The sequence below is a fragment of the Lissotriton helveticus genome, chromosome 8 (assembly GCF_964261635.1).
Source record: "Lissotriton helveticus chromosome 8, aLisHel1.1, whole genome shotgun sequence".
Classification (NCBI taxonomy): Eukaryota; Metazoa; Chordata; class Amphibia; order Caudata; family Salamandridae; genus Lissotriton; species Lissotriton helveticus.
Genome location: NC_136069.1, coordinates 570891335 through 570908058, shown reverse-complemented (window position 1 = coordinate 570908058; position 16724 = coordinate 570891335).

Sequence of the window (16724 nt, the reverse complement as noted above, 5' to 3'; positions counted from 1 at the left end):
CTAAATACTTTGCAATTTCTTCCGCACTAGCCGTCCGCCTGCTCCCATACATTTCCTTATAATGTTTGACAAATTGTTCCAAAATACTAGCAGTGTCTGATATGAACTCACCCTGTTCCGTAATACTCTGCACATTACAATACTTGGCCAAGGGTTCCGCTATTCTCTCAGCCAGCGCACGCCCCGGTCCACCCCCTTACCATAATATCGGGTTTTGCAGCACCGCGCTAGATGCTGCATTTCCTGATCTGCCAATTCATTGTACTCAGTCACCGGTGTTCGAATAGCAGATAGCGTAGTCGCATCATGTGCCTCTTCATGCTGCCTGTCTAATCCCACCAATTCGTGCTCCAATTTACCCATGGAGTTCCGCAAAGATTTGAGCAACCCTGACTGGAGGCCTATACAAGCCCCTCAAATGGTCACTTTAAACACCTCCCAGCTAGTGCACATGCTTTGTACCGATCCAATATTGTCAGCAAAGTAATTTTCAATAGCCATCCAAAAGCCTTCTTTAAAAACAGGATCTAACAATGCCGATGGCTGTAATTTCCATCTAAATGGGGGCGGAGCATAAGTAGGTAGGTGCATTTCAAGCAGAAAAGGCGCATGGTCCAATAAGGTGTGGGGCAAATGTGATAACCGAGACACCCAGGCATTGACATCATGAGTCGCTAGCCAATAATCCATCCGGGACCAAGTGTTATGTGTATAGGAATAGCACGTTCCCTCCCGCAACCCAGGATGCCGCACTCTCCAAACATCATTAAAGCCCAAATCATACATACCATCACGCACAGCCTGCGCAGCCTTTTTAACAGTAGCACTTACTGTTGAACGTCGATCTAGGTTTTGATTCAACACCACATTGACATCCCCCCTACACAGAATAGAAGATGCCGGCAACTTACAAACTTTGTTCCACAGCAGTTTATAAAACTCCGGATCATCTACTTTCGGACCATAGACATTCACTACCGTGATCAAGGTGCCACAGAGCTTTCCCTGCACTATAATATACCTGCCATCCTTATGAATCTCCTCGTGCGTGCCAACAAATGGTACATTGTTTTTAAATAACACCATCACCCCCTCACATACAATGAATATGAAGAGGCGAAACGTACACCCGCCCACTTTTTGGCTACTGAAGTTGCAGTGCGTTCATTAAGATGGGTTTCCTGTAGGAGCGCCACTTGAACATTATGCCTGTCCAAGGACGCCAGTACATGCCTAATTTTTTTCATATTATTTAACCCCCTGATATTACAGATGATCCAAGTAAGTTTACCTGCTCCCTCCATCAAGGTACAGCCTAATATAACACCCAATGTAACGGGTAAATGATTGCTCCATCAGATGTATCAGACCATACCCTGTCAACACAAGTCGCACAGCTGCACAGAAAACAACACCAAAACAATCGCCCCCTCCCACCTCATCCCCACAACCGTATCAAAAACATCCCAAACACCCCCCACCTCCCCACCTCTTCCGAGCACTCTAACGAGCCTCTCCCCAGGCCATGCACTGAAGATGGCCAAGCTACCCTCATTGACATACATTCCAATTGTGCGCCTCAAGAGGACCCCCTGCCCATCCCACAACCCCATCCCAAACATCCCCAGCCCCCACCCACTTCAGCACCCCAACCATGCCAAAGCCATCCCAACACCCAACCAACCAACCCCCCGCCCCAGAACAGCGAAGAATTTTTGGGGTATACCCATATGTGGGGGTCGCCAAGTCAATACACTCCCACATAGTAGGGGTTGACCGAGAGCTTATTTGACAACAATGCATCACAAAACCAATAAGAGATTAGCATAAAGAACATGCTGCCTACCATGACGTAGGAATAACCAACAATACTTAATGCATTTGCAACGAAATACAGCATAGATCAAGCAAATAATTGAGTCCTGCACTTTGAACTTAATAGGCTTTACAGCCTCTGAAAAGACATTAGATCCAGCAAAATAATGAGGAGGCTGTAGAGCCAAATGTTTGGCCACTAATTTGGTGAACAGTGGAATTTCTCAGGATGCGCAGCATAATCCCTAACATGAAGTGAGTAAAATACCAATGTGGCCTTTTAGATATCAAAAACAACAATTGATGGACAGAATGCAGAACAATGTCATACATTCACCCCAGTACAGAGATCTGGGCCTAAATCCATCGTTCTTTTGCACTCCACACCACCCCAGTTCAGACATGGCCATATGCAAATCAGCCTTGACCCAGTGCCTCATGGGAACAGTCCAGCCCGAACTGCTAAACCATGTCTTTCCTGGACCGGAATCAAGCATCCTAGGACCGGTTTCTGGCTATCAGCCGTCTTCAGCCAGGATAGCTTGACTCCAGTGGTGTGGAGAGCATGGGACTTACGTCTGAGCATACCCATCACACTTGGGGTGACAAATGCAAAAACAACAATTGATGGACAGAATGCAGAACAATGTCATACATTCATCCCAGTACAGAGATCTGGGCCTAAATCCATCGTTTTTTTGCACTCCACACCACCCCAGTTCAGACATGGCCATATGCAAAGCTGCCTTGACCCTGTGCCTCATGGGAACAGTCCAGCCCGAACTGTCAAGCCATGTCTTTCCTGGACCGGAATCAAGCATCCTAGGACCGGTTTCTGGCTATCAGCCGTCTTCAGCCAGGATAGCTTGACTCCAGTGGTGTGGAGAGCATGGGATTCATGTCTGAGCATACCCATCACACTCGGGGTGACGAATGCAAAAACAACAATTGATGGACAGAATGTAGTTCCGGGTGATGACAGGCAGAGTCAGCATTTGCTGCCGAGACCGAGGAAGAAGGCACTAAGTAAGGCCTCTCTCGATCAGCCTAAATCCCAGAGGAAGCAATTTTCCGAGATAATAAGGTACAATGAAACCTTAACTCACGAAGAATCAGGTCAATAACCCTTTATTCTTCTCACTATTTTTTCACTATTTACTCACCCCCATTGGTCCTGACGAAAGCCTATAGATCCTCTGACTACCAAAGGCTGAAACATGTTGACCTCTTTTTAAACCCTATATATAAAGTGCACTTGAATCCCTTACCAATTCGAAGAGTGCACCAAAAATTTTATTCATAGTCCGAATCCAGACTTATTAAATTGCCTCTGTCTGGCTATCCGGACTTTTAATAACAACACCACCACTAGACCCCCCACTTTCCACGATCACTACTGCCTTAAACCTAAGGCAAAACCTCCTGGTGGAGGGTGCACAATACAAAAAATGACTCGATGATTACGCACGCACGTGTAGAAAAGCAGGGACACAGTATATACCGCTGAAGAGAAATTACCAACATACACGTGTATGAGGGTCATATTTGTTGGGAGATACCAGTTCCTCGACTTGTGAACCCAAGGTTTAAGCAGGACAAGTGATCCTTTCTCCCTTTTGATTAAGAAAGCTAACTACGGAGACTGAAAGGATTCTCACTCTGCCTCCCCCATCCCCATGATTATACATATCAGCCATCTTCAGCCAGGATAGCTTGACTCCAGTGGTGTGGAGTGCATGGGACTCACGTCTGAGCATACCCATCACACTCGGGGTGACAAATGCAAAAACAACAATTGATGGACAGAATGCAGAACAATGTCATACATTCATCCCAGGACAGAGATCTGGGCCTAAATCCATAGTTTTTTTGCTGGAGACGGCTGTAATGCCAGAAACCGGTCCTGGGAAGCTTGATTCCGGTCCAGGGAAGACATGGCTTGGCATGAGGCCTCCCATGAGGCACATGGTCAGACTGATTTGCATATGGCCATGTCTGAACTGGGGTGGAGGAGTGAGCTAAAGAACGGTGATGGATTAAACCCAGATCAGTTGACTGGGGGTGAGTGTGTGTATTGTCAACGCTCCGTCCATCACCACCTTTGGTTTTTCTTTGTTCGCCCTAAGTTGGCAGGGTATGCTCAGACGTGAGTCCCTTGCTCACTTTGCCACTGGAGTCAAGCAAGGCCGGCTGAAGACGGCTGGTAATGCCAGAAACCGGTCCTGGGAAGCTTGATTCTGGTCCAGGGAAGGCATGGCTTGGCAGTTCGGGCTGGACTGTTCCCATGAGGCACAGGGTCAGACTGATTTGCATATGGCCATGTCTGAACTGGGGTGGCGGAGTGAACTAAAGAACGGTGATGGATTAAACCCAGATCAGTTGACTGGGGTGAGTGTTTGTATTGTCAACGCTCCGTCCATCACCACCTTTGGTTTTTCGATCAGATATCAAGCCATGTATAGTGGTTAGAAAAGGAGAGCACAAAAATGCCGACAGACGGTTTAAAAGTACTGAGTCCCAACAGTTTTAACACAGTCACTTGACCTACACTTCAATGTGTTATCATGGTCCCTTGCAGTCCGCTGAGACCTAAAAACGACAACAGGTGTGGCAATCATAAAATGTTCATAAATGAGTTAGCTAAATACTGAGTCATACAGTAGACATGACAAGAATAGATCATCTCAACCAGAAGGGAAATGGTTAGCGGTGCAGTTACTCTCCTAATGCTCAGCAGAGCGCCAAACTACTCTTCTTCCTCAGATGCTGCCAGAGAGTCTCTCTTTTTCCTTTTTAAGTGCTTGGCGTGCTCCATAGCGGCCTTCGGGGACGAAAAAATGTTGCTGTCATCTGCAGTGCCCACACGGAGCCGGGCCGAATATAACATGGCATAAGGCACTCCCTCACTTCTCAAAAACTGCTTCACAGTACCAAACTCATGCCGTGCCGCCTGGACAGCGACCATGAAGTCAGGGAAGAAAGCCAATGGGTTGCCTTGGTGAACTATAGTACCTTTCTCTCTAGCCAAGTGCAGTATTGTTTCCAGATCTCAATAGTTCAGCACTCTGGCTATTATAGAACGATGAGGTGCCCCTGGGACCGGCCGAGCCGCTAAGGAGCGATGTGCATGCTCCACAATAAACATGTTGGATAACTGCTCCGTGCTAAAGATGTCCGCTCGACATATGTCTCTAGCTTGACCATAGTTGTTGATTCTGGCAAACCAGTGATTTGGAGCACGCCTCCAAATCCTCATTCTTAGCTTGGATCAGAGCTAATACCTTCTCCATGTTGAGCATTTTATCTGCGACTGTACTCAAGCTGTCTTCAGCCGCCGAGAGCCTTTGCTCCACCTCCCCCACATGTGCAATTTGCTTCTCCAGTTGAGAGGACATGTGATCTAGGAGATGATTCACGGCAGCCATCGAGCCCTCAATGGATTGCAACGTACGTCGCCATCAGCGTGGTCTCTAACATGGGGGGCTGTGCGATTGCGCTATTGGTACCTAAAGATAAAAATAAAAGCGAAACCCCATTGACATGTGTATTAACTTATGATCCAAGAGCAAATAGTGTGAAAAAAGTGATTAAAAAAAATTGGAAATTACTGGGTGAAATTGATATCCCGAAACCACTATTTGCATTTAAGAAGGGTTCTAATGTTCGCAGCCAATTAGTAAGAGCAAAGACCAACTCGGTGAAACAGGTACCTAAAACTACGAGGGGTTTATTGGGTCTTCCCCCGATAATTGGCCATTTCAGATGCCACAATTGTGTGGCATGTGAGATGACGAAGGACTCAAAAGAGATTGACATTAATGGAAATTCACACACCCAAAGATCATTCTCCAATTGCAATTTGAAAAATCTTGTATATTGTATCATGTGTCCATGTAATCAATTTTATATTGGACAAACGACTCAGACTGTGAAATCAAGGGTCCTACAACACAAATCAAGAATTAAGTGTATGACCATAGGGGCGCCTTTGGTTAGTCACTATCAGAGATACAATCACTCATTCAATGACATATACGGGACAGTATTATGCTTGGTAACAAATAGAAATAAAGGAGACACTGAGACTAAGCTTAATCATCTGGAGGCCAGACTAATTGAGAAATATCAGACTTCTAAAACTGGGCTTAACGATAAAGATGAGATATGGTCTCTAATTGGCTGAAATGTGCTATCTGTTTTGGCGTGAATACAGACTTGTAACTCTATGTAATTATGAAATGTGCCTTTTTTTATGTGTTTTTGTGTACCTGTATATGATGTATATTTGATATATATATATTGTTTATTTGTATCATACATTGTACAATAGGTTTTAGAATGGAAGAGGGGCTTGGTATCTCACGGTGATAATGGTTAAAGCTTTCCCCTTTTTTCCTTTGTTATGGTTTGATTTCGTTTAGTGACTTATTTATGGTCATTTGAGAGGATTGATTCTGTTTATATTTCTTCCTTCTTTTTCTTCCCCTTTCTAATTTTGAACACGTTGACATTAATGAGAATAGTAGATGAAAGTGCACCGAGAATGTCTGAACGAGTGGCCGGCGAGCGTATTTTGATGGTGGCCATGTTAGCTTGGGCCGATTGTTTGGGTTGAAGTCTGTTTTTTATTTTTACCGCATTTGGGAAGGCGGGTTCACTGGCTTGAATGGTCCAAGTCCAGCACCTATTTCTAGGAAGCCTTTAGGAGCACCGACCATTGGAAGACTTGGGCTTCTTTGGATTGCGTGTTTGCGTTTTAAATCAACCGGCGAACACAATGGGACCGTGAAGAATAATACGAGTTCTAATAAGGTGAAGTAATACCGCTCTGATGCCGTTTTGCCCTAATTCAACTAATGTGCGGGGTTAGCGATGGAGGTACATGTGAACCTCAGGGACATGCAAGTTAAACTTCATTCCCTCTGTGGATGTGTTTTTTTTGGGTTTTTTTGCGCGTGGCAGGGTAGGATAGCATTTGTGAGGTGCTGTAGATTTATGTTGTGATTAATTCGTTTTTAGTTTCTTAGGGTTATTGACGTTGCCACTGTGTGTTATTTGATCATTCAGGTTTTTGATTTACCGGTGTGGCGAGATATACAGACAAACACAGGCTGCGTTTAGCAGAGGAATTCTTACTCGCTGTCTACCTGGAGTGATTTAAATTCATAAGCTCCGTGATACCATAGCTCGAACTGGGCTGGGAAATTTGTGAAACTATGCTGTGGTATGTATAGCTTCTTGCCTCACTTAGCTGTTGCATTTGGCTTAGCACGACACTAATGGTGTATGCACGGGGATGAATGAGTCTTGGTATTGAATGTATGCATAAAATAGTAGATTCACTTGGTGGTGGTGTGACTATGAACACGTTTTTCCTTTCGGTGTGTAAATATAACAAGATACCAGAACCTAGAGGAACCTTCTCTCTTTGTAGTGGTAGGGGCACCCTTCGGTGCCTGTGTCCGTGAAGCCCACGGTCGTGTTTTTTAGAACGATGTAACCACTTATTATGTTATTTTGGTTTTTGTTTCAGGTAAATCATTATGATTTTTGATACCCATTGTCCTGATGAGGCCTAAAACTGCTTGACAGGCCTAAACGCGTCTACAGTTATCACCTATTTCGACACCCTCTTGATTTTGAAATTTCATGGACACAATCCATAGGAGTACAATTTGATTAGAAGCTATAAAGACATTGATTATTGCTTCCCATGCTCCTTGATATCTTGGTGTTGAAAAAGGAATTAAGGCCAGAAAAGACATTGCCAGTATTTTCCTTGTATATAATTAATTGGGCTTCATATATAACCCAAGGATTCAGGGTTAACAAAAAGAAAAATTTGATTGTGCTGATTGTTTTCTCACAAGATGAAATATTGTGTGACTAGTTGTATATATGATAAAAAAATGAAAAAGGATTTTTTAAAAGAAAGTTACAAATCATAACTATTGTTTGTGTACCTTTTCTTTTAGTTGGTGTTAATAACCACTAGATGAACGTTATCATATTATAATAGATTGACTCAATTCATAATGTTTCGAGACAGATAATTTCTAGTATCTGTCCCTGCAAATATTTTTCTTTAAGTAAAATACCGTTGGCATCACTTGTCTTTAGTAAACTCAAAGTCTGATGCAGCCTTTTTTGGAGTCCTAGAGGCCTTGCGCAATTCAAAGTTGAGACGTGGCTGCGATTTATCAGTCCTTCCCATAGTGGCAGGCTTAGTCACCAACACAGTGGCAAGTTAGGCAAGTGTATGGCTAAGAAAAAGTGAGGCGACGAGTGATATCCAACAGTTCCCCTAGTACTCTGGACCTTTCACAAGAGGCCTCAGTCACAGAGCCAGAAGCAGTTTACCTGGCTCCCGGCCAGTAATGTACCCGGGAGCATAAATCCCAACACACCCAACCTTCTAAGCAGCCCAAGTAGACTGTGTGGGACCCAGGGGTGAGTGTGCACACCCCCGCCACTCCAGATGTGGGTTAATCAGCTTCTTTTCAAAAGCCAGACAGTCAGCAACTCACAAGCTGCAGGCTCTACCCTCAGGGCCACTGTCTCACTAATCCAGGCCAGGGATGCGCGGCCTATCTCCAGCGCCGGGTAAAAGATGTGCTGATTACAGCATGCAGGGGAAGCCGATCAGCCACAACGAGGATCCAATTATAGCCGCCAGGCGCCCCCAGACAGATCTCTCGCTCCCTCTCTGCTGCGCTCAGAAGCCCGTACCGGTCGCAGCTCACAGGGAGAAGCCCAGCGCAAGGCCCGGTCCCGTCTTTGCAGCCCGGCCGCTGCTAGGCCCCGACCCCACTTACTGCCACAAGCACCGGCAAGCTCTCAGGGACACCAGCGATTGCCCCAGCGCCATCCAGGTAGGCCGCCACAGACGACTCAAGTTAACAATCCTCCTCCTCTCGGTCCACGCAGCCCGTCACCGCACTCCAGCAGATTAACACCCCGCAGTGAGCAGATGCGACGGGACACTCTCCATATGACCGCAGTAAAGCTCTCACTGACCGATTTCCACCTCTTCAGAGACAGCGAGGTTCAGCCCCAGAATTGTAAGCAGACACAGCGGGAAGCAGCACAGACGAGCTCCGACCAGCAGAGAGGCCTACGACCAACCAATGGCCGCCATTATATACAAACTCGCGGCCAGACCCATTAAGGTCGTTATTCCGGCTGGAGTGGCTCTGGAATGCCGAAAACAGCGTGCGTCAGTGCAGCAGGCAAATAGATGGCCACTCCGTCCGTCAGAAGGCTCAGGAATCAATGGATGTAGCAGATGTTGGATGGATAGTGACTCGGTCAGGCAGAGCCTCACAGCAGTGCGGCCATCTTGCTGTGCACCCTCTAGAACCCCCTCCCTTTCACACAACAGATCTAATTACATATCCATCACATAGAGCATGTTTTGGATATGGTATAGACACAAAACACAATTATAAAGAAGGTGTCGGTCCAACCTTGGATATAGTAAGATTTCCACCTCAATAAAGTTGAAGCATTTCTGAGGACCAGGACTGCATTGAGTACCTTCGCTAGCTGGAGCAGGGTGAAGCTCCAGGAAATATCTAACACCCTCTCTGAAACCTGCTAAGTCCTCAACCTCTTTATTGAGCAGACATTTGTTGTTTTTTTCAACTAGCTGCAGCATGCCCATGATGTACATGTCCTAAAATGTAATCGAATGATACAGTCTCCTTCTAAATGGGATTTGTTGTTGAATGATGAACTGAAATCAACAAAGCTTAGGATACACTAACCTGAAAGGCAGTGACATAACAGCGATGGCACATTTAGTGAGGGCTTGAAGAAGTATAACATTTGCTCCTCACCACCAAACCTTCTTTTTATTCTAATTGCATTAAATTAGCAGGAAATAAACGTGTTCCAAGCAAGTAACCCAAGAATTTGAAACCCACCCCAAACTATCTGTGGCACGCTTAGCAACTTTTTCAGTGAGAAAATTGAATCGATTAGGGATAGCATTGTGACCACTTCCCTGCCTTAACAACCTGGGGAGAATGTCAACAGTAACTCCAGTAACTCACACCTTGGTACAGTTTCCCCAGCTCCAGCATGAGACCCCTATTTCTCTCATGCATTAGGTGAAATCTGGCTCCAGCTGGATCCCTGCCTCCTACCACTATGGGAGCTCTGTCTGTCATAGAAACCATCCCTACATTAGATCTTTAGAATAAATCACCTGGTCAGGGCATTGTCATTGGCAGATATAATCTGCTTGGATACTTCCCTTGCTCAAGAAGCCAGGTGGTGGTCCTAAGCTGCTGCAAAATGATCACTAAGCTGGTTCCTTTATTCATTCTACTTTCTTCATCCATTGCAAGCTGCGTTCTTTCCAGCCAGCAGTACAGAAGCAGTGATGCTTTCTGTCCTTGATGATCTATGATGGGAGTTGGAATCAGGACTTATCTGCCTTCGATTCTGTCAACCATGCAATTCCGCTGAATTGACTGAAAGTGGCTGGTCTATCATGTCAGGCTGTAAGATGGATATCCTCCTTTCTAGGAGGTCCCACACAGGAAGCACAGTGTGACCTGTTCCCTTCTTCTAAAACCCATGTCAGCTGTGGAGTCCCTCAGGGCTCAATATTATTTACTTTGACGTTCAATGTTCCCATCTGTGCGTTGATTCTCACCCTGGCTAGTTTTTTATGTTTATTTATGTTTATTAAAACTTTTATAGCGCGCTCTGTTACCACGGGGTATCCTGGCGCGGTGAGTGAATTGAGAACATAAGTGCTGGAGCAAAGCCTGGATGAACTACAAGAGAGGGGCATTGAACAAGTGGGTCTTGAGATCTTTCTTAAACACAGAAATGGTTGGTGAGGCTCTGAGGGGAAGGGGGAGGGCATTCCAGGCAGAGGCTGCTTTAACTGAAATGGATTGACCTCCCATACGTGCATATTTGAATTTAGGGGTGGTTAATAAACATAGATTGGCCGATCGAAGGGCACGGTTGGGAGTGTAAAATGAAAACCTTTTCTGCAGATATGTTGGTCCCTGGCCATGGACTGCTCTAAAAGCCAACACAAGGATTTTAAACAGAATTCGATGTGGTACTGGTAGCCAGTGCAGACTGCGTAAGTGGCTGCGCACGCTTGACCTCCTTGGGAGAGAGAAAAGCAGACGTACTGCAGCGTTTTGTATCACCTGCAGGCGGTGAACCATGTACGCAGGTAGACCACTGAATAAGGCATTGGCGTAGTCGAGCCGGGAAAGGATCAGAGCTCGAAGGACAGACTCCTTGGCTGCCCTAGGCAGAAGAGGAAAGAATTTCCTCAGGGCACGCAAGGTGCCAAAGCAGATGCCGGTCAATTTTTTTATGTGGTCCGCAAACTTTAGATCCTGACCGAACCAGACCCCCAGGTTCTTAGCTGGGCCTCCCGTCACACTGGGACAGGGCAGGTCCGGGGGCCAAATCTGGTCCTTGAAATTAACAGGGAAGGGGCCGAAGAATAAGACCTCGGACTTATCTTCGTTGCACTTAAGTTGGACTTGTGCAAGCCACCTGAAAACTTCCGACAGACAATGCTGGACTGCTGATGGATCGGACACACCCTTAGGCCATGTGAATAGCAGCTGAGTGTCATCAGCATATACTATTATCTTGGCTCCCAGATGTTCCGCCAGATAAAGTAGAGGGGTCATATAAACGTTAAACAATAAAGGGCTTAACGTAGAACCCTGCGGGACTCCAGTTGACAGTCTCTTCGGGGCCGACGAATAGGGGGGCATCCAGACCTGTTGAGTTCTATCACTCAGGAATGATGACAGCCAGTCAAGGGCCAACCCAGAGATGCCAACAGCATGCAATCTGTCAATCAGTAAGGCATGTGGGACCGTATCGAAGGCGGCAGAGAGGTCCAATAAAATCAGGACCGCTCTGCCACCTCCGTCCAGGCACTCACGAACAGCCTCCGAAACCTCAACTAGAGCTGTTTCGGTACTGTAGGCAGCTCTAAATCCTGACTGAGCAGGATGTAGGGCGTGAGAGGACTCAATGAAGCTGTCCAATTGTTTAAAGGCCACCTTTTCACACACCTTCGCCAGAGCTGGCAGCAGTGAAATGGGCCGATAGCTCGATGGTAGTGCTGGGTCTGAACCGGCCTTTTTTAATAAAGGGAGCAGCTTTGCCTCCTTCCAACTTCTCGGGATCATGGCCGTGGACAGGGAGAGGTTAATGATGTACGTCACCTCTTGAATAATGGTGTCCGTTATCCCGCCCAAAACCCTGGCTGGGCAGGGGTCTGAGGGAGATCCAGACTTTAAAGCGGTCAGGAATTGCCGTATGTTCAGTTCCGAGGCCTGGAGGAAGGCAACAAGTTGGTCCTGTAGACATAGTCTATCCGATCCAAGTAGGACAGGAGGAGTCGTAAGGGACTTTTGAGACATTTCTAAGTCCGATTGTATTTTTGCAATTTTGTCCGTAAAATAGCAGGACAGTTCTTCACACCATTGGGCTGAAGAAGGGAGCTGGGGTTGGGCAGCACAGGGAGATAGAAAGTTTTGGACAATTGAGAAGATCTCTTTGCTGTTGTTTTCCGCCTTCTCAATTCTGTCCGAATAATACCTACTTTTAGCTGTCTTGATCGCAGCATAATAGTCCATTTGGGCTGCTCGTAAAGCTTTCTTTGCGGCAGGCAGGTAGGCTTGTCTCCATGCTCGCTCTAGTTTTTTGCAGACCAGCTTCTGTTCTCGCAGGGCATGCGTGAACCATGGTTGGGAGGGTCGTGACCGCATTCGCCGGACACCCCCCACATTAGTGGAGGTGGCGACACCGTTCGCTATCCAGGAATTGAATGCATCAACAGTCGCTTCTAGCTCCATCCTTGGGGCCAGCCGGGTGTCGGAAAGAGACTTAGATAAGGACAACACATTAATCCGGGGATGGTGTACCATAGAAGGAGTTTTCCTCAAACCCTCATCTAGCTGCCAGGCAAACTTGATCATATAATGGTCGGACCACACCATAGGCATTGGGGGTGACAGACTGATATCAAAATTAGTGCAGATTAAGTCAAGAACATGACCTCCCACATGTGTGGGAGCATCGACCCATTGGGAGAGGTGAGCCATGCTGAAAGTCTCACTAAGACGAGTAGCCTCAGTGGTGTTAGCAGAATCCACATGTATATTAAAATCGCCCAGGAATAAGAAGCGAGAGAAGCGTAAGGCTCGTGGCACGATAACCTCCTCCAAAGATCCAATAAAATTTCCGACGTAGCCTGGCGGTCGATACAGTAGTGTGCCGCCTAAGGTAAAATGCGGACTAAGGTCCAGGCAGAAATGGAGAAGTTCAGCTTCTTTGATTTTGTCCAGATGCTCGCAGGTGAGAGACCAATGATCCCTGTAGATCACGGCAACCCCCCCTCCTCTTCCCACCTCAGCAGCGCGATCTACTCTGCAAATTCTGAAACCACGAGGGATAGCTAACTCGACTACCGGCGAGCAGGAGTCAGTCATCCAAGTCTCAGTAACAAAGAGTAGGTCGAGATCATTCTCAGCTAAAAGGTCAAAGACCTCAGCCGTATGGCAGACCAACGATCTGACATTGATCAGGCTCGCTTGTATGATCTTAGTCCCATTGCAGGGATGAGTAGGCGGGGTGGCAGAACTAGGAAGAAGATAATTACAAAAGGGGCATGATCGAAACCGATTATTAGTAAGCGCCCAGGAGTGCGCCGCCTCACAAGGAGGGACCTTAAGGGCTCTAAGATCAGCAGCGGAATACCGACATGGTGTAGGAGGGACAGAGGTGGAAGGTAAATGGCCAGGGGTCGGGGCCCTGTGCCCGGCCAGAGCACGGACGGGCACAGACGGGCCCTCCTTTGGCGCTCCTTCGGCGCGCAGACGGCGCGCCCGCTGCGCGCGTCCGCTGCGCGGTCGCTGACACATGGCGTTATAAACGGACGTGCGATCTGCCGACTCGAGCGTCAACCCCGGTGCAATGCGGTCCCGCCTCACTTCCGGGAAACCGCTGGGGTCGAGCGCTGAGGCCGGGACCAGAAAGGGGCGTGTGCAAATAGGCGAAACCAATGCTAGATAGGCAAATAAAACACCCCACTGGCTGTAAAGTGCAGCGATGTGAAGCGGAACCAGAGCACAGTAAGGGCAAGGGCAGGGGGGTTTAAAAACGTTAAAATATACAATTAATGGCGAAGAGCTAAAAACAGATGATACAGCTCCGCTAGCAGCATCAAAGTAGCAGCAAGAATGATTATACACAATAGCAGCGTTACAGCGTTCTTCTCAAGATACTCACAGCCTGAGCGCGCCACCTCAGCCGATTATAAACGGACGGGCGATCTGCCGACTCGAGCGTCAACCCCGGTGCAATGCGGTCCCGCCTCACTTCCGGGAAACCGCTGGGGTCGAGCGCTGAGGCCGGGACCAGAAAGGGGCGTGTGCAAATAGGCGAAACCAATGCTAGATAGGCAAATAAAACACCCCACTGGCTGTAAAGTGCAGCGATGTGAAGCGGAACCAGAGCACAGTAAGGGCAAGGGCAGGGGGGTTTAAAAACGTTAAAATATACAATTAATGGCGAAGAGCTAAAAACAGATGATACAGCTCCGCTAGCAGCATCAAAGTAGCAGCAAGAATGATTATACACAATAGCAGCGTTACAGCGTTCTTCTCAAGATACTCACAGCCTGAGCGCGCCACCTCAGCCGATTATAAACGGACGGGCGATCTGCCGACTCGAGCGTCAACCCCGGTGCAATGCGGTCCCGCCTCACTTCCGGGAAACCGCTGGGGTCGAGCGCTGAGGCCGGGACCAGAAAGGGGCGTGTGCAAATAGGCGAAACCAATGCTAGATAGGCAAATAAAACACCCCACTGGCTGTAAAGTGCAGCAATGTGAAGCGGAACCAGAGCACAGTAAGGGCAAGGGCAGGGGGGTTTAAAAACATTAAAATATACAATTAATGGCGAAGAGCTAAAAACAGATGATACAGCTCCGCTAGCAGCATCAAAGTAGCAGCAAGAATGATTATACACAATAGCAGCGTTACAGCGTTCTTCTCAAGATACTCACAGCCTGAGCGCGCCACCTCAGCCGATTATAAACGGACGGGCGATCTGCCGACTCGAGCGTCAACCCCGGTGCAATGCGGTCCCGCCTCACTTCCGGGAAACCGCTGGGGTCGAGCGCTGAGGCCGGGACCAGAAAGGGGCGTGTGCAAATAGGCGAAACCAATGCTAGATAGGCAAATAAAACACCCCACTGGCTGTAAAGTGCAGCGATGTGAAGCGGAACCAGAGCACAGTAAGGGCAAGGGCAGGGGGGTTTAAAAACGTTAAAATATACAATTAATGGCGAAGAGCTAAAAACAGATGATACAGCTCCGCTAGCAGCATCAAAGTAGCAGCAAGAATGATTATACACAATAGCAGCGTTACAGCGTTCTTCTCAAGATACTCACAGCCTGAGCGCGCCACCTCAGCCGATTATAAACGGACGGGCGATCTGCCGACTCGAGCGTCAACCCCGGTGCAATGCGGTCCCGCCTCACTTCCGGGAAACCGCTGGGGTCGAGCGCTGAGGCCGGGACCAGAAAGGGGCGTGTGCAAATAGGCGAAACCAATGCTAGATAGGCAAATAAAACAACCCACTGGCTGTAAAGTGCAGCGATGTGAAGCGGAACCAGAGCACAGTAAGGGCAAGGGCAGGGGGGTTTAAAAACGTTAAAATATACAATTAATGGCGAAGAGCTAAAAACAGATGATACAGCTCCGCTAGCAGCATCAAAGTAGCAGCAAGAATGATTATACACAATAGCAGCGTTACAGCGTTCTTCTCAAGATACTCACAGCCTGAGCGCGCCACCTCAGCCGATTATAAACGGACGGGCGATCTGCCGACTCGAGCGTCAACCCCGGTGCAATGCGGTCCCGCCTCACTTCCGGGAAACCGCTGGGGTCGAGCGCTGAGGCCGGGACCAGAAAGGGGCGTGTGCAAATAGGCGAAACCAATGCTAGATAGGCAAATAAAACACCCCACTGGCTGTAAAGTGCAGCAATGTGAAGCGGAACCAGAGCACAGTAAGGGCAAGGGCAGGGGGGTTTAAAAACATTAAAATATACAATTAATGGCGAAGAGCTAAAAACAGATGATACAGCTCCGCTAGCAGCATCAAAGTAGCAGCAAGAATGATTATACACAATAGCAGCGTTACAGCGTTCTTCTCAAGATACTCACAGCCTGAGCGCGCCACCTCAGCCGATTATAAACGGACGGGCGATCTGCCGACTCGAGCGTCAACCCCGGTGCAATGCGGTCCCGCCTCACTTCCGGGAAACCGCTGGGGTCGAGCGCTGAGGCCGGGACCAGAAAGGGGCGTGTGCAAATAGGCGAAACCAATGCTAGATAGGCAAATAAAACACCCCACTGGCTGTAAAGTGCAGCGATGTGAAGCGGAACCAGAGCACAGTAAGGGCAAGGGCAGGGGGGTTTAAAAACGTTAAAATATACAATTAATGGCGAAGAGCTAAAAACAGATGATACAGCTCCGCTAGCAGCATCAAAGTAGCAGCAAGAATGATTATACACAATAGCAGCGTTACAGCGTTCTTCTCAAGATACTCACAGCCTGAGCGCGCCACCTCAGCCGATTATAAACGGACGGGCGATCTGCCGACTCGAGCGTCAACCCCGGTGCAATGCGGTCCCGCCTCACTTCCGGGAAACCGCTGGGGTCGAGCGCTGAGGCCGGGACCAGAAAGGGGCGTGTGCAAATAGGCGAAACCAATGCTAGATAGGCAAATAAAACACCCCACTGGCTGTAAAGTGCAGCGATGTGAAGCGGAACCAGAGCACAGTAAGGGCAAGGGCAGGGGGGTTTAAAAACGTTAAAATATACAATTAATGGCGAAGAGCTAA